General features: G+C 49.7%; 1 protein-coding gene and 1 long non-coding RNA gene across 3 annotated transcripts in view; one reads left to right on the plus strand and one right to left on the minus strand.

Moving 5' to 3' along the window:
• The window catches only part of HIP1 (huntingtin interacting protein 1), a 133,538-nt gene that overhangs the window by 81,383 nt on the left and 33,341 nt on the right, over positions 1–18,814 (minus strand). The window lies entirely within an intron of this gene.
• Positions 94–10,775, plus strand: LOC108633892. Its single transcript, XR_001917260.1, has 5 exons — positions 94–158; positions 939–1,009; positions 1,802–1,933; positions 7,723–7,851; positions 10,751–10,775. It is a non-coding gene; the product is annotated as an uncharacterized LOC108633892 (long non-coding RNA).

Below are 18,814 nucleotides of genomic sequence, written 5' to 3' on the forward strand. Positions count from 1 at the left end.
AGGGGGAGGGGAGGCGGGAGGGGGCGGGGGCGGGGGCGGGGGGCCGAGCCGCAGCGCGCTCCGGGGGCGGGGGAGGCGCGGCGCGGCGGAGCCCCGGGAACCGGGGAATCCCGGATTCGGCTGCGGGCGCCCGGGCCTCCGCGACGGTGGCCGTGGCGGTGCGGGGGCTCCGGGGCGGGTGGAATCGGGGGATGGATTCCCCGGGCTGGAGAGCCTGCGGCCAGGGCGCGCGGCGAGGGTGTGATTTGAATAACAAAAGGGCGCTTCTCCGCTCCCCCCCAGGCCTGGGGCCGGGATCGCTGAGCCCGCAGCGAGGCCGCCGGGCCTCCGGGAAGTGTATGCGCGCGTGTGCGCGCTGGGGTGGTGGGATTAGGGGGACTCAGGAAGTGAGCGGCGGAGGCGGCTGAAAAGGGGGGGCGAGGACTGCCCCCACCCCACCCCGCGCACCGAGCCGACATTCCAGTGGGGGCAGGGGGTCCGCTCGGCCCCTCCCAACTTGGCTTCACTGGACAAAGGCAGAATTCAGACCTAGTGGTTAGCCTCCCGCGTGCCGCTCATCCCCCCCGGGAAGGGGGGCTTGGTGGGGGGGGCGGGTAGGCCCAGATGAGTCTGGGGTCCGCAAACAGATGGACGAATAGAAGGAAGTGGTACAGGTATCCCCGGAAGGCTCCAAGGTCCCTCTCCAACCCTGCCTGCAGTGCGAGACATTGGCTTCTAAATGAAGCCTATCCTGAGCGCGGAGCCCCCCTCCCTTACTCAATATCTTGTCTGCCTACGAGAAATGGGAGACAGACGCCCCTCTGCAAGGAGATGCGGCTGGGGGTGGAAAAGGGCTCTTGGCAAATGCTCTCTGGGGAGACAGGTCTCCAGAAAAAGGCTAGAGGCCCGACGCCTCTGGTTTCAACACAGGCTCCTCACTGGCATCCTTGGTTGAGCAGGAAGAAGAAAGCTTCCTACTAACCGAGTCAGCAGGAACCGGAGCCCACGGAGGCCAAGCCTGCTTTACAGGGTAAGGAATCTGAGGCCCAGAGAGGGAGGTGACTTTGCCCCAGGTCACACACTTGGCAGGAAATAAGGGCAGAAGAAACCTCACCAACGACAGTGTGTGCATGGAGCTAAGTCGATTCAGTCATGTCCCACTCTTTGCGATTCCTGCAGGCTCCTCTGTCCATGGGATTCTCCTGGCAAAAATTACTGGAGTGGGTTGTCATGCCTTCCTCCAGGGGATCTGCCCAACTCGGGGATTGAACCCTCATCTCTTAAGTCTCCTGCATTGGCAGGAGGTTCTATACCACTAGCGCCACCTGGGAAGCCCAAGGACAGTGCAGCCTGAGCCCCAAAGAGCTTTCAGGCCGCCCCCGAGCGTCCAGCTTCTAAAATCCTTTCTACTGAATAGGTGATCACATGCATCTGCAACCCTCCTGACCCTCTGACCCACACCAAGAGGCTGAGGAGGAGCGCTAGTAAGTCCCCACTCTTGGCCTCAGGGCCTGCTGGGCTGAGTAGGACAGCCGCTTCCTTTTCAAAGCTGAGTTCTCCATCTATAACATAGCGGGTGTTTCTCTGCCTGCCTTCTCGGGGGATGTGAGAAGCCTGTGAAATAAAGGATGATACAGATAAGATAGAAAAGCAGAAGAACAGGAGGGTCAGGGGCTTTTGTCGCAGTGGTTATTTTTATTTCCCAGCTCCGGAGCCCAGTCCAGGGGCCCTCAGCTGCAGGAAAGGGCTCTCTGGGCTCAAGTCCCTCTGTCTAACCCCCCCAGTGTGGACTGCACACTGACTGTCCCACCTTACCCTACAGCTCCTCTTGGCAAGCCTCTTCCGCACTGTGCCCCAGCCAGGGAAGACAGGAAGGCTCCTCTGTCGGTGCTGGCATTCTGGGCTCCATGGACCCTGCTACTGACGCGTGTCCACAAGGGTGAACCCCAACGAGGTACGAGGCAGGAGGGAAACATGCCACCACTTCCTCATCCTCCAACATGGACACCCAAGGGAGATCAGGGCCAGGTGAGCCAGCAGGAGCCACCTGACACAGAAATGAGTTTTGGATTATCTGCCACCTGATTAAATGCACAACGGCCTTTTTAGCATAGAAAAAAAAAAGAGATCTATTTCATGTTTAAGAAATATTATATATTTTTCGGCCTCTGGTGGTCCAGAGGTTAAGACTCTTGCTCCCAATGCAGGGAGCCCAGGTTTGATCCCTGGTCAGGGAACAAAATCCCACATGCCACAACTAAAGATCCTGAGGGCTGCAACTAAGACTCAGTGCAGCCTAAATAAATAAATATCTTAAAGGAATATATTATGAACCCTTAGCTGGGGTTGATCAAGATAGCCCAATAGATCATGACCTCTTAGCTGGCAAAGCTCATTTTCTCATTGCTAAAATGGGAATAGTGGCACCTGTTTCACATACAGGTGGTAAGGGTTCAATGAAAGAACTTTCCCAAACCTTGCCTGGAGTAAGCTGAATCATCACCCCCACCCCCAGCCCCCACACCACCAAAGATATCAGGCCCCAATCCCTGGAACCTGTAGATACTACCCAAGTGGCACACAGGATTAAGCCAAGGATTCCCAGGTGGGAAGAGGACCTGGATTATCTGGGCAGACCTCCGATGGGGTCTTGTGCATCCTTTGCAAGAAGGAGATTTGACCCGCAGAAGAGGCAGAGATTAGAGAGATGCGGCCACAAGCTAAGAGATGCTGTCAGCCACCAGAAGCTCCAACAGGCAAGGAGCAGACTCTCTCGTAGAGTCTGTGGGAAGAAGGGGCCCCCTTGACACCCTGACTTTGTCTCAGTAGATTTTGGACTTCCAGCCTCCAGAACTACAAGAGAATCCATTTCTGTCGTTTCAGCTACCAAGTTAATGATCATTGGTTTCACTGGACACAGGAAACTAATACACTAACATACAACTAAGAAACTAACACACTGGGCAAAAGTAATGAGGGACAGTGGCAAGGCTCCAGACAGCGCCGGTCTCAGGGCTGCCCTCTTTGCTGGACTTCTTTGTCAGGGAGCTGCTCTTAAGACTGGCAGGAGCCAGGAGTAGTGGCTGTTCCTCTCCTGCTGCATTAGGGGCAGGAGGCTTGCACTGCAACGTGGATTCTTTACCACTGAGCCACCAGGGAAGCCCCTACCGTGTTCTTTCATCATCAGCTCCAGGTCCCTGTATTCCGCTATCTACTGGACATCCCTGATAGCTCAGCTGGTAAAGAATCCACCTGCAATGCAGGAGATCCCAGTTCGATTCTTGGGTCAGGAAGATCCACTGGAGAAGGGATAGGCTACCCACTCCAGTATTCTTGGGCTTCCCTTGTGGCTCAGCTGGGAAAGAATCTGCCTGCAGTGCGGAAGACCTGGGTTCGATCCTGGCTTGGGAAGATCCCCTGGAGAAGGGAAAGGCTACCCTCTCTAGTATTGTAACCTGGAGAATTCCATGGACTATAGAGTCCACGGGTTCGCAAAGAGTCAGACACGACTGAGCGACTTTCACCAGACATCAACACCTGGGGGCTTCAGACTCATAAACTCAAGGAATCCAAAGATAATATTTTCTTTTACCTCTGTTTTCTCCATCTGCTCCTGTTCCACATCCACTTAGTTCATCAAGCTAGAAACGTGAAGGCTGGAGGGCATTGACAGCTCCCACTCTCACCCCATCTAATCAGTTCCCATGTCCATGTGATTCTTTCTTGCAAATAATTTCCAGTCTGTGTCTTCTATCCCAATACCAATTGCTCCTGCACTGGATAAGACTAAATCACTGGCCTCCCCGCCTCCGGTCTCTACCTGTCCAGTTCATCTTCTACACCTTTAATTGTGACTCCTTACTGGCCAACCCCAAATGGAATAAAAAGCGAAACAAAAAACCCTTCTACAGTTCACCCAGCCTTCAAGGTCCTTACTCATCTGGCCTCATCGCCCTCCATTCTAGCCACCTTCTCCCATCCTCTCCTGTCCACCCCCATCAATGAGGTTCCAGTGCATCTCGGGATACTCCTGGAATGCCCTTCCCTCCTTCTCAGCATGGAAGGCTCTTTCTTACCTTTTCTGACCCATCTCAAATATCACCTTCTCTACAAAGGCATCCCTGACCCACTGAGCTGCAGCCAGTCACTCAGTGTCCCTTCCAGCAAAGGACAGCCTCTGGGTACAGCCTGCATCAACCTTGGATGGGGATGGTTCTTGCCCTGGGCTCTCTCTGCTCACTTGAGTTCCCTCAGGCAGAGGCTGAGCCTCACTGAGCAACCCACCCCATACTTACTTCCCTGCCTCCAGGCTCTCTTCCACCTATATTCCACACCCACAACACTGTTCCACCCTTAACTTAAACTAAGATCATGGCTGCAGCCACAAAATTAAAAGACATCTGTTCCTTGGAAGAAAAGCTATGCCAAACCTAGACAGTGTATTAAAAAGCAGAGACATCACTTTGCCAACTATATAGTCAAAGATATGATTTTTCCAGTAGTGATGGACAGATGTGAGAGCTGGACCATAAAAAGGGCTAAGCTCCAAAAAACTGATGCTTTCGAATTGTGGTGCTAGAGAAGACTCTTGAGAATCCCTTGGACTGCAAAGAGATCAAACCAGTCAATCCTAAAGGAAGTCAACCCGGAATATTCATTGGAAGGACTGATGCTGAGGCTGAAGCTTCAATACTTTGGCCACCTGATGCAAAGAACTGACTCAGTTGAAAAGACACTGATGCTGGGAAAGACTGAAGGCAGGAGAAGGGGATGACAGAGGATGAGATGGTTGGATGGCATCACCGACTCCATGGACATGAATTTGAGCAAGCTCCAAGAAGTGGTGGGGGACAGAGGAGCCTGGCGTGCTGCAATCCATGGGGCTGCAAAATGTTGGACTAGACTTAAGGACTGAACAAAGTGCTGAATGGATGCAGGAGGTCAGGAGGGAAGATGCAGAGAATGTGTCCTGGTGGAGGGTGACACCTACTGGAGAACTGTGATTCTGCAGCCTAGCCCTACAAATACCACATTGAAGAGTCCACTGAGCAGCTCAGGGCTGTGTCTTCTAGAGCACTGAGAGTTCATTAATTCCCAGTAACGAGGTTTAAGAGAGAAGGCAATGGCAGCCCACTCCAGTACTCTTGCCTGGAAAATCCCATGGACAGAGGAGCCTGGTAGGCTGCAGTCCATGGGGTCGCTAAGAGTCAGACACGACTGAGCAACTTCACTTTCACTTTTCACTTTCATGCATTGGAGAAAGAAATGGCAGCCCACTCCAGTGTTCTTGCCTGGAGAATCCCAGGGACGGCGGAGCCTGGTGGGCTGCCGTCTCTGGGGTCGCACAGAGTCAGACATAACTGAAGCGACTTAGCAGCAACAGCAGCAGCAGCAGTGTGTATATAGAGGGGAGCATGGCAGCCCACTCTAGTATTCTTGCCTGGAAAATCCCAGGGACAGGGGAGCCTGGTGACCTGCTGTCTATGGGGTCGCACAGAGTCAGACACGACTGAGGCGACTTAGCAGCAGCAGCAGCAGCAACAAGGTTTAAACTATGCAGTACTTCCTACAAAATAGCCGTATGTAATATATGTTACAATGCTACCTGCTACTGCTAACAAGCATATGCAGAGAGATGTAAACTTTGTAAAGTTTATAAATTTTACAAAATGACTTTTTGTCCAGTATCTCATTCAATTCAAGTAAGGCAGATAGAATATTATTATTGGCCGTGCCGTGCGGTTTGCGGAATCTTAGTTCCCCAATCAGGGATCAAACCCTGCAAAAAACCCTGCGATGACGACACTTTAAAAAGCTGAAAAAGAGGGGCTTCCTTGGTGGTCCAGTGGCTAAGACTCTGAGTTCCCAATGCAGGGGGCCTGGGTTCAATGGGCTTCCCTGGTGGCTCAGAAGGTAAAGAATCTGCCTGTAATGTGGGCGACCTGGGTTCAATCTCTGGGTTGGGAAGATCCTCTGGAGAAGGGAATGGCTACCCACTCCAGTATTCTGGCCTGGAGAACTGCATGGACAGAGGAGCCTGGCAGGGTACAGTCCATGGGGTCGCAAAGAGTTGGATGTGACTTTTACTTTCACTGGGTTGGATACTTGATCCCAAATGATGCTACTAATACCCGGTAAATAATTAAATATTTTTTAAAAATATACCAGGTGCTGGGCACTGTGACAAGCAGTTTACAAGCATTATTTCTCTTAGTTCCCACAACAACCTCCTATACTTTTTACAGATAAGGAGGGAGGCCCAGAGAGGTTAAACGCCTTTCCCAGTGCTCCCCAGCTAATAGTCAGGGGATCCAGGATTGAAGACAGGCAGTATATTCCAGAGTCCTTTACTCCAGATTCACACTGAATCATGCTGGGCATCTGGCATTGCCCTGCCCGTGGGAAACCTGCCCTCACTGGGGTTGGCAGGAAGTTCGAACTATGTTACTGTCAGTATGCATTTTAATTTATGGGGTTGCTTTTCTTCATTTTATTTATATACTTGGCTGCAATGGGTCTTAGTTGTGGCATGTGAGATCTTTAGTTGAGGCATATGGCACCTGATTCCCTGACCAGGGATTGAACCTGGGCCCCCTTGCATTGGGAGTGCAGAATCTAAGGCACCGGACCACTGGACCACCAAGGAAATCCCACTTTTTCTTTCTTTTTTTTTTTTAATAAATAAAATAAGTATTTTATTTATTTTTGGCTGTGCTGGTCTTTCCCCCACAGTGCATGGGCAAGCAGAGGCTACTTTCTTGTGGTGCTGCTCTTGCTGCGGCCCCAGGGCCCCAGAGCACTCGGGCTCCGTAGTTGTGGTGCCCAGGCTTTGCTGCTCCAAGGCATGTGGGATCTTCCCGGACCAGGGATCAAACCCATGTCCCTTGCATTGGCAGGATGATTCTTATCCACTGGGCCACCAGGGAATCCTGGGACTCCTTTTAAGGAAGTCACACAAAAGCTCATTTCCAATGCTTCTTATTCCTTGGAGTGTGGCCAGAATCACTGTCATCTCCATCATCACCAGGGGCACAGCGGCCCTCAGCATCATCTACCAAGCCCCTCTTACGTGGGACACGATGCCTGACATGGCAATGCCCACTTCTGAATCTGAGAAATCAGAAGCTGAGAAGCAAGATAGCGGCAGAGAGGGAAACAGAGGTTGTTATCGCTGGAAGTGGCTCTCCAACCTCATGCATGCTGCAGTCACCTGGCAAGCCTGGGCCCCACCTCAGGGATGCTGATATAAATGGCCTGGGGACAGAGCCTGGGCATCTGCATTTTAAAGCTCCTCTTGGGAATGTGCTGATGTGCACCCAAGACTGGGGACAACTCAACCGCTGACCACACAGCTCTGGCTCAGGAAGCCCCACCCCAGTCCTGGCTGAAATGAGGGGTACAGAGGACTAGGAGGTGTGGCACTTCCCTTCGCACTTCTCCTACACTGGGAATTCTGGAGCTTTCCATCCCTTGGCCAAAGGTTCAACCTAAGTGGGGACCTCTGAACCCATGACTCTGATAGATTTTTTTTTTGGCGGGGTCTTTGTGGCATGCAGAATCTAGTTCCCCGATCAGGGATCGTACCCAGGCCCCCTGCATTGGGAACATGGAGTCTTAACCACTGGAACACCAGGAAGTCCCGCCCCTGGTAGATTTCTTTTGCTTCTTTACATTGCCATTCCATCCCCCAACGCTTACCATCATTAAACACTGATCTCCCTCTCTATGTATTTGATATCACAGGGAAAGAGACCCCCAAGCATGGCTGAGCTATACGAGAATGTGTAGCACACCCCCAGGACCAACCCATTTTCCAAGAGAGACCCCTATGAGGAAGAAACGTGTCCACTCTCAGGATGCTGCTTTTAGCTGGTAGGTTCTGGGCAGCAAAGATGTGCTGGATTTCTAAAGCCTCTCCCATCAGCCCGTGGGTGACCGGCGGGAGTCAGGGGTCTGTTAGAAGCACAGAGACAGATAGGAGCCACTCAGCCAAGTCCCTGAGTCAGCAGACAGCCTGGAAACCTCAACACGGGGGCCCAGGCTGCTCTGCTCCTGCCTGCCTGGCCCCTCCCAGGAGGCAGGAATTTGGGGCTCCCTCAGATGGCCCAGTCAAGAAGCTGCCAGCCTCTCATTTGGAGGGGTTTTTCCACTGCTCCTTCCCCAAGGAGGACAGGTTCAGGAACCTCTTAGCTGATGAGCAAAAAGACTTGTTCCGGGAGCGTGGACCGAGGCAGGAAGGTATCGACTCAGAGACGTCTGTAGTGACCAAGCACTGGCATTTCCGTGCTGGAGAGGGCGGCTGCTGGGTTAATTCCATGTTATTACAGCCTTACAGGAAGCCAGCCTGGCCCAGCTGTCAGCCAAGAGCGGTTTGTGGGCCTTGGGGGCAGAGGGAGGGAGGAGGAGAAGAGAAAGGAAAACAGTCCTCTCCCCCCACCCAAAATTGATCCAGAGTTATTTTTAGGTGCTTATTCATCCCACGCATTCCTTTTTAAGAGCCAGGACACGGGCTCTGTACAAAAGCAGAAGGTAGCTGCTCAGGCAGGAAGATGGGGCAGGAAGATGGGCTGTGAGCACAGGGCCCTCGCGAGAAGGAAGGACAGTGAGAGGGTCTTCAAGCACTGCTCCCCCCCAGTAAAAACATCCCAGGATTTCGAAGGCAGAGTCTGGATGAATAGAAGCTTTCAAAATCTGAATTCCCAAGTTCAAGTCCAGCTTCCAGCTTTCACTGCCACATGGCCTTGGGCAGGTTACCCGGAAAATCACATGAGACCCTGGGCTGCAACCCTGGTGCTGTGTGGCCTTGGGCAAGTCCCTCAACCTCTCTGTGCCTCAATTTCCCCATGGATGAAAGGAAGTTAGTTAACGTAGGTTAAAAGGAGAATTGCCTAGAACTTCCCCGGTGGTCCAGTGTTTAATATTATACATACGTACACTATTATAATGTAGTGTGTATATAGTATATATATTGACATATCTAGTGTGTATATTATATGTTATTTATATTTATTTCCAACAACTTGGTAATCTGGAAATAGGTGGAAATAGAATCTACCTGCCAATGGAGGAGACACAAGTTCAATCCCTGGTCTGGGAAGATTCCACAACCAAGCCCATGTGCCACAACTGCTGAATAAATAAATGCATTTTTAAAAATCGCTCTTAAAAGAGGTTGTTATAATCAAGTGAAAAAGAACATATGGGAAGGGACTTGGGAAACTATTAGTGCCTATAAAATTTTCCAAGTTCCAGAAAAGTCCCTTTATTGCTGAGTTTATTAATAAATCATAAAACCTGTCCTCATGAGTCTAACAGGTTTTATTACCTAGAATCTCTTGCCAATTCTTACCCCATCAACCTTCCTGCTCCTCGCTTTGCCCAGCTCCTGGAATCTGACTCAACAAGTATCCCCAAAAGAGGCTCTGTTATGCATAGCTGTGTGACCTGGACCGAGGCCCTTAACTTTATTTTGTTTAAAATATACATATTTATATATTTAGGCTGCATTGGGTCTTAGTTGCAGCCTGCGGGACCTAGTTCCCTGACCAGGGATCAAACTCAGGCCTCGTGCATTGGGAGCTTGGAGTCTTAGCCACTAGACCACCAGGGAAGCCCCTCCTTAACTTTGCCTGAATCTGTTTTTCAGAGACGGTGGAGGGTTATGGAGAGGTTTCAAGGAGCTGACGGACAGCCAGGGCGTGGCATGTGTGCTCAGAGGCCATGGACTCTTAGGGTCACCTCCAAGGGTTCCCGAGGGGCAGGGCTCAGTGACCAAACTGGATAAGTAATCCCTGTTTCCAGTGGGACCAAACAGGGCCAAAGTGTCACCACCACCATTCCTAGTTAGACCTAGTGTTGCAGAGATCCTGGTGACACTCACCCTGATTCCCATCTCTAAACTCCTTCGAGAAGAGACCTGGAGGCCACAGCTCTGATATTTTCCCAGGGCGTGGCAGTGGGGGGAGCAGCTGAAATCATTTCTCTTTGTTTGGTTCACGCAGAAACCCCCAAAGGCTCTCGTGGCGTCTCAAGCAGATGGGACTTGCCAGTAGGTGGCCTATTCATTTTTTTTCTTTTCTTTGGCCATGCCGCATGGCATGCGGGATCTTTGCAGGAACTTAGTTCCCTGGTGTATTCTCTGTTCTACATCTTCAAACCCATTTTTCTCCTTAAAGCTAGAGATGTCTCTTCAAAATAAAGCTCTTCACCATGTCATGTCGTGCTGTGTTTTTAAAAAGTCTTGAGTTGGTACCAAAAGCACTGGCAATGGAGGTAGGGCTCTTGGGGTTTGTTCCTGGATCACTGAGCAGATTGATGAGGCTAGGGCCTCTTTCTGTCTCTTGGCTCATGGCTGAATCCCAGCCTCTGGAACATCACCTGTTACACAGCAGTCACTCAGTAGAGAGTGGTTGGAGGCAGGAATGAATGCCTGCAAGAAATCAGTTCACCAGCGCGCCAGGCTCCACTCTGACTGGCACATACTTTGGACTCTTCTCTCCCTCCTACTGGTGAGTGCCTTTGACTTTAGCAAAGGGCTTTCACACCCAGATCTTATGTCTCAACGTCCTGCGCATCAGGGTGCTGTTGCCTTTGACAGATGAGTTAAACAAGACACACAGAAAGTAAGGGCTCACGTAAGACAGAATTCAGGTCTCCTGTTGGATTCAAACACCAGTATTAAGACTGACAACCCTAGACAGCATATTAAAAAGCAGAGACATCACTTTGCTGACAAAGGTCCACACAGTCAAAGCTATGGTTTTTCCATTAGTCATGTACGGATGTGAAAGTAAGACCATAAAGAAGGCTGAGCGCTGAAGAATTGATGCTTTTGACTCGTGGTGCTGGAGAAGACTCTTGAGAGTCCCTTGGACAGCAAGGGGATCAAACCAGTCCATCCTAAAGGAAGTCAACCCTGAATATTCACTGAAAGGACTGAAGCTGAAACTTCAATACTTTGGCCACCTGATGTGAAGAGTCAACTCATTTGAAAAGATCCTGATGCTGGGAAAGACTGAAGGCAAGAGGAGAAGGGGGCGACAGAGGCTGAGATGGTTGGATGGCATCACCGACTCAATGGACGTGAATTTGAGCAAACTCCAGGAAATGGTGGAGGACAGAGGAGCCTGGCAATGCTGCAGTCAATGGGGTTGCAAACAGTTGGATATGACTTAGTGACTGAACCACATTAAGACCGCAGGCTCTTTCCATGGCTTCTTGCTGTCTTGTGACAGAATCAGGGGGAACCTTGCCCTTCCCATGGTCTAGAGTTCACGTGTCTACCCAGGCCGACCTGCACTTGGCACCACCCTGTGCTGATATCAGTGCTTGGCTTTGGCGGGTGGGGGGAAATGGGGTCAGGTGAATGCAAAAAAAAATGGAGTGAGAACAAGGCTCAGGGACTGAGTGACTACTAAAATGAAGGAAATGATCTCCCCTCTGTGACCACCAAGGAAAAGTGTTGAACAGAATGACCAAAGCACCCGGCAGTTCCCCTCCTGGGTATGTACCCAAGAACATTAAAAACAGGAACTCAAACAGACAGGTGTATGCCAATGTTCAGAGCAGCACTATTCAGAACAGCCAAAAGGAAGTCGCTGGTCAACAGATGAACGGATATATAAACCGGAGTATATCCATATGATGGACTATTCTTCGGCTATAAAAAGAAATGAAGTTCTGATTTATGATATGACGTGGACGACTCCTGTAAACTAATTCTAAGTGAAATAAGCCGGACCCAAAGGACAACTGCTGTATGATTTTGCTTATGTGAAATTTAGAATACGGAAATTCGCAGACACGGAAAGTCGAGTAGACATCACAGGGCACAAGGTTAAAGCGGAAAAGGGAACTACTGTGTCGCAGGTACAGAGTTTCTATTTGGAATGATGAAAAATTGTGGGAACAGTGACGACTGTTGGACAACACAGGGAACGTCATTAATGCCACTGAGCTGTATAATTAAAAAAAAATTTTTTTTAATGCAGACCATTTAAGTCCTCATTGAATTTGTTACAGTATTGCTTCTACGTTTTGGCTTTTTAGTTTTCAGGCATGTAGCATCCTAGTTCCCAGACTAGGGACTGAACACGCGCCCCTGCACTAGAAGGTGAAGTCTTAACCACTAGACCACCAGGGCAGTCCCTAAACTGTATACTTAAAGCTGGTTAAGACGGAAAATTTATGTTTTATAAATTTATATCCATATATAAATTTACATTTATATAAAATTTATTTGAGGACTTCCCTGGTGGCTCAGACGGTTAAGTGTCTGTCTACAATGAGGGAGACCCGGGTTCAATCCCTGGGTCAGGAATATGTTTTATATATATTATATGATCAAAAAAATTTTTATAAGGATAAACACTTAAAACATGCCTGTAGTAGTACGGCAGTAAGCATATGGGTCAGTGAAACGGAACAGCAAGTCTAAAAACAAAGCGGAGGTACCAATACAATGGAAAAAAAAAAATCCCCCTGCTCCAGGATGTGTGGGGTCAAATGTAAAAAGCAAAACTTTTTAGAACTTACTCAGAAGAACAAACTTAGAAGAAAATACAGAAAAACCTGTTTATACCTTTAGCAATGAGAACACCTTCTTAGGCAAGACATGAAATGATGACACCAAAAAAGAAACATTTTTCCTGTGGGGGTACAGTCTTTGATCTGGGCAATCTGGCAGGATCTAATAAAATTTCAAATACACATAAATAGACTTATATTTTCTAACCCACAGGTCCCCAACCTCCGGGATCTAATGCCTGATGATCTGAGGTGGAGTTGATGTAATAATAACAGAAATAAAGTGCACAATAAATATAATGGAACCATCCTGAAACCAACCCCCCTCCCCCCAACCCTGGTCTGTGGAAAAACTGTCTTCTGGTCCCTGGTGCCAAAAAGCTTGGGGATCGTTGCTCTAAGCCCTGGGATCTGTCCTAGAGAAACACTCCCATGAGTCATGTTCAAGGGCACTCCCTGAAGCATCGTTCCTAGGGAAAAAGCAAAAGCAACTCAAATCTTCCCACAATAGCATAAAGTCCAAACAAAAGAGGGCGTTTTAATTCTAAGGAATACTACACGGCAGGCTAAAAGAAAGAGGCTGATCTAAAAATGTTAACAGAAAAAAAAAAACTCAAAAAAAAAAGGGAGAGAAAGACACCCTGGATCTTGCCAGATAAATCTGCTTGCTGGCTAACCAGCTTCTTTCTCATTTTCAAAGGATTTTGCAGGTGGGATACACGTCTACCCAGCTCCCAGCTGACAGGATGTGATGCTATTAATATCTGAAGAGCTGAGGACCTGTGATAAGACCCTGGAACCTCCTACCCCAGCAGCTGAACTCGGATGGAGGGAAAGTCAGGAAGGGGGCATCAGGGTTGGGTATTGGTATTCATGCACGTAGTGGGGGTCAAGGGATGAAGAACGGCAGGGAAAACAACTATAAAAACAGCAGAAGAGTGAACTAAGGGAGGCCAGTGTGAAGGCCAAAAGGGCCAGGGCAAGTGCAGCAAAATCCCAACTACTGGCCGGTCATTTATGGGCGGGGGCACAGCCAGTGATCTCAGCATGTCCTCAGATGCTGCTTCAGGTCACCTTGTAGCCCCCTACTTCTGGCCAGTTCCAGAGCTAAAACTGAAGATCATTCAGGAAGGATTCTGGGTCCTGGCAGATGAGAACAGTCGTGCCAATGGCTTTCCTCCGAATCCTGGAGCCACACAAATGCTTGGCTTCAATCTCACTGGGTGTCCTAGGGTCCCCCACGCTGGTGCCCACCCCACTCCACTTTTTTCCAGCTCCTTCCATCTCAGGAAGGAGAGGGAACCTGCTTTGTCTGAGCACCCGTTATCACGTTTCGTCCTCTCGATTACTGTAATTAGAAAGGCAATCAATGTGCCTGAGATCAAGCAACAAACAAGGATCAAGGCCAGGATCGGCATCAGAATCTGGGTCTGTTTACATTAAAACTCATGCTGTTCCCATTAGCTGATGCTCCTGAGGACACTGAGTACCCCCTTGTAGGCAAGCATCACTGTTAAATGCTCCAGGCTGTCCCCAGACATGATAATATGTTTATTTAATACATTCATTATCATAAACAATGGGGAAAGTGTTAAGAAGGGAGAAGACCAAGGACAGAGCCCCAGGCAAAGTCTCCATCTAGGATGGGAGGACTGGCCACTGCCAGAGCCCAAGAAAGTCCAGACAGTACAGGAGAAGATGAGGCCTGGGGCCGCCCTCGAAGGAGGAGTTGGCCAAATCCTGCAGGCAGATCCCTGAGGACGGGAACCAGAGAGAGGGAAGCAAGGCACTCAATTGAAGGTGCTGGGAATTGCGTGGCGTCCAGTGATTAGGGCTCTCGGTGCTTTCACTGCAGGGGGCCGGGTTCAGTTCCTGATGGGGGAACTAAGACCCCCAAAACTTGATGGTGTGGCTGGAAAAAAAAAAAAAAAGCTGCTGGCTAGGTCTCTGATGTCATTTAGGGAGCAACCACAGCAGACAAACTCAGATCTAAGTCTGACTGTGTGATGCTGAACATCTGGGGAGAGGGGAAAGAGGGAGGCGGGGAGGTGGCCTTTTCTTTGGAGAAGGCTAACGGTGAAGAGTAGAGAATCCCAGGAAGGTTCCTAAGGGGATGAAAGAGTCCTGAGAAGCCAGCAGGGTGTGTAAGGATGGGGAAGATCCGTACTTGATCATGGGCAGATAAGAGTTGCAACTGAAGAGAGACGGATGATGGAGTGAGGAGAAGACAGACTCAAGGGAAGCAGGGAGTCGGTGAACCATGGTTGGGGGCAGGGAGGGGGGTGTATCCAACAGCGTCATGGTGGGCAAAATCAGAAACAGGGAAGCAGCTGGCATTGGAGGGTCAACGTCTTTCCAATAAGACAAAGTTAGCTCCAGGCTGGGAGGAAGAATCAAGAGAATGCAGTGTCCTGGAATTGAAGGTGGGAAAGGGTTCTCTGATCGAAAGGAGGGCAGATCATGAGGAGGGAGAGGTGTGTGGAAAGAAAGGACAGGAGTGGGGGGACACCTCAAGGAAGAAGCCGGGTGGGAAAGTGGGTTTAAAGGTTAAGGGAGGGACTTGCCTCGTGGTCCAGTGGCTAAGACTCCCAGGTCCCAATGCAGGGGTCCCAGGTTCGATCCCTGGTCAGGGGACCAGATCCCACATGCTGCAACTAAGATCCAGAAAGTGAAAGTGTTAACTGCTCAGTCCTGTCTGACTCTTTGCAACTCTATGCACTGTAGCCTGCTAGGCTCCTCTGTCCATGGAATTCTCCAGGCAAGGAAACTGGAGTGAGTTGCCATTCCCTTCTGAGGATCTTCCCAACCCAGAGACGGAACCTGGGTCTCCCACATTGTAGGTAGATTCTTTACTGTCTGCGCCACCAGGGAAGCCCAACTAAGACCCAGAGCAGCCAAATAAATAAATAAATAACTATTTTAAAGAGAAAGAAAGGTTGGGGGGCACATGGGCATGTTTACAGGCTGAGAGGACAGACAGATGGGAGGGAGAATTACTGAAGACACGAGAGAGAGTGGGGATAATGACAAAGCAACGTCTCGGGGACACCAGCTGGGCAGGTCAACCTCCCAGCAGCGTCCTGCAGCCTTGCCACCCTGGCTGCTTCCTCCATGAAAATCCCCACCTCTTATCACATGAACTGCTGCGAAGCCACAGTGGCCCTCCCGAAATTCACATGCCTGTAACTTTTGGATGAAACGACAGGAATTTACACTTATCCTAATGACATCTCACAAACTGTCTTTATGACCATCTGTTCGGTACAAAGACCAAGAAAACATTAAACCCTGTCTGGGCTTTGCCAAATCCCTCTTCGGTTCAGCTGTAGCACTGGGTACATGCCAGGGAGTGTGAAAAAAACACTGCCCCTGTTCTCAAGATGCTTACAGTGGAGGGTGGAGACAAACACAAAGACATCACTTTAATACAGTTTCAATATTGTGACAGACGCTCTAGAGGAAGGAAGTGGGGCAGCTCCCATCGTCCAAGAGTTGGCTGCTAGAACCCAAAGCTGAGTGAGGCTCAAGTGGTGATATGAGCTCCACCTTCTACAGCCAGCTCCCAACCAGCCTCCTAAGAGGCACCCAGACCACCAGGCTGCTCAGCAAACCACCTAGGCACGTGCAGGGTGCTAGGGCTGCCCGGAGGAGGGGGTGTCACTACCTAGCCCAGGGCTCAGGGTCCATGGTGGCTGAGTGGAGTTCTGGAAGATGACCAGTTCTGGAAGAAGCTGCCCTGGTGGAGGGCAGTAAATGTGTTCTTGGAAGAGGTGGGGAGGTGTGTGGCAGGCTGTTGTCACTAAGGCAAAAAGTCCAAGGCAGGTGAGTCTGGGGAGCTGGGCAATTGGGGGTCCCGGAGGAGAGCGCTTTGCAATGTCAAGATCAAGGCTGGGACTCGGATTGGATGGGAGGTTTTTCCCCAATTACAGGTGCTCCCCACCCAGGAGGGCATTCCTTCCACACCGCTCTGATCCCCAAGCTGCAGAAGATGGGAGTGACTGATGGCAGGGGCTGCGAGCAGGTCTGAGTGTGAGAGGCTTCGCTGGCACCTGTGTGGAGGACAATATCAAGGGTGGCCATGCAGATAGCAGTCTGATGGTTGGGACTCGCGCTTTCACTGGCGAGGAACCGGGTTCCATTCCTAGTCAGGGAACTAGGATTCTTTAAGCCGAGGGCTGTGGTCAGGGAAAAAAAAAAGTTCTGGCCAAAATAAAACCAAAACAAAAAAAGGATGGCCAGGTTGAAAGAGACCCCAGAGAATGCTGCTGCAATGGTCCAGACATGAAATGATGAGGCCTGTCCCTGAGCAGCGAAGGGGAGAAAGAGAGGAGAGGACAGATAGGACGTATCCAGGTGAAACCCAGCGGGCGGGGTGTAAGGGACAGGCCAGGGGCAGCAGGTAGGGCGAGAGGGCAATTAACACAGCCACGGGCTTGCTGGGGCAAGGTGGGAAGGGAACCCAGACAGGAGGTGGAATAGATGGGTTTTAACAGGTAGGAGGTGGAATGGATGGGTTTGAGTTCAAATACATTTACAGGTCCGATGGTGGAAGCAGAGAATATTTACACCTGATGACTTTGGTTTTCTTGGAAAGTATAAGCTGAACAAGTAAGAGGGTCACAGAGCAGTGTTAGAGGCCCAGCTGCATGTGGAGGGTGTTGTGTCTTTTGACTCTGCTTAGGGTATCTTTTCCTGTACTGGAGCTTTTGATTTTTACATAGCCAAATTGATCAACTTCTTTATAGCTTCTTGGTGTCACACATGCTTTAAAAACCCTTCCCCTGGGGGCTTTCCTGGTGGTTTAGTGTTTTGGAATCAACACTGAGCCCAGAGGTCATGGGTCACTGAGGTCATGGGTTCCATCCCTGCTCTAGGAAGATCCCACATGCCTCAGGGCAACTGTGCCACAACTACTGAGCCTGGGAGCCACAAGAGAAGCCCCTGCTCTCCAAAACTAGACCAGCAAGGGAGACCCATAAATAAGTACTGTTTAAAAAGAAACCATTCCTTCTATTTGGCAGTTTAAAACAAACAAAAACAAAATAAACAAATAAAAGCAAAGCCCTTTCGCTGATATAAACAACATCCAAGATGTCCATTGTTAGGTGGATGCTGTTGATACGTACCTTGTTGCCTGTATATTGTTACCTGGACACTGTTGATATGTAGACTGTTGTATGTATGGGGATATGCTTGGAGACTCACAGACTGCCTCAGGGAGATCGTCCAGAGACTGGAAGGGGCCTGCCTGCTCTGGGAGTCAGCTGCTTGGAGTGGATGTTACGGAGGTCATGGGGCAACCAATCAGAGGGTATGAGCAAGGGCACTGACTGCAAGGACCCTGCTGGCCAAGGGGAGAGGGAGAGGATGGCTTTCAGACACAGGGCAGCTCCTGATCCCAGAACAGAGCTCACCTGGGATTGGAGGAGACTGCACTAAGGTTTATCATCAGCTCATAGTGTTCTAAGGTTCCAAAAAGACTAAGTATCATGACAAGGGTGCACAGCTAACAGGGCTGCTACATTCTGGTTTCAGGGCCTAATTAACCTCCACTGTCAGGCCGTGTCACTTTTCACAACATCATATGAAACAGTTTACAGTATGAGCACAATTTCCTAACAAAAATTATGAATATATTAATATATATGTATGTGTACATACGGGTCTTCCCAGGTGGCATTAGTGGTAAAAGAATCCCTGTCAGGACAGGAGACTCAAGAGATGTGGGTTCAATCCCTGGGTCGGGAAGGAGGAGGAGGGCACGGCAGCCCACTCCAGGATTCTTGCCTGGGAATTCCACAAACAGAGGAGCCTGGAGGGCTACAGTCTACAGGGTCTCAAAGAGCTGGACACGACTGAAGTGACTGAGCGCATGTGCATATATGGGCTTCCCTGCTGGCTCAGCGGTAAGGAATCTGCATGCCAACGCAAGAGACTCAAGAAACTCGGGTTTGATCTCTGGGTAGGGAAGATCCCCTGGAGAAGGAAATGGTAACCCGCCTCAGTATTCTTGCCTGGGAAATTCCATGGACAGAGGAGCCTGCAGGCTACAGTCCAAAGGATTGCAAAGAGTGACTAAACAACAACAACGTGTATATATACACACATATTTATAGGCAGTGTATTTATAGGCAGTGTATTTATAGGCAGGTAGTGGAAAGAAACACACCGAAATATCAATAGCAGTTATCTGAGTGGGATTTAAAAATGTTTCTCTAGATTTCCTACAATTAGCATTAGTATTATTAACAGAAAAAAGTTATGAAAAATAATTGCTGGAATAGGAAAGCATCAAAGTTATTAATATTTT

The sequence above is a fragment of the Capra hircus genome, chromosome 25 (assembly GCF_001704415.2).
Source record: "Capra hircus breed San Clemente chromosome 25, ASM170441v1, whole genome shotgun sequence".
In the NCBI taxonomy this organism is placed as follows: domain Eukaryota; kingdom Metazoa; phylum Chordata; class Mammalia; order Artiodactyla; family Bovidae; genus Capra; species Capra hircus.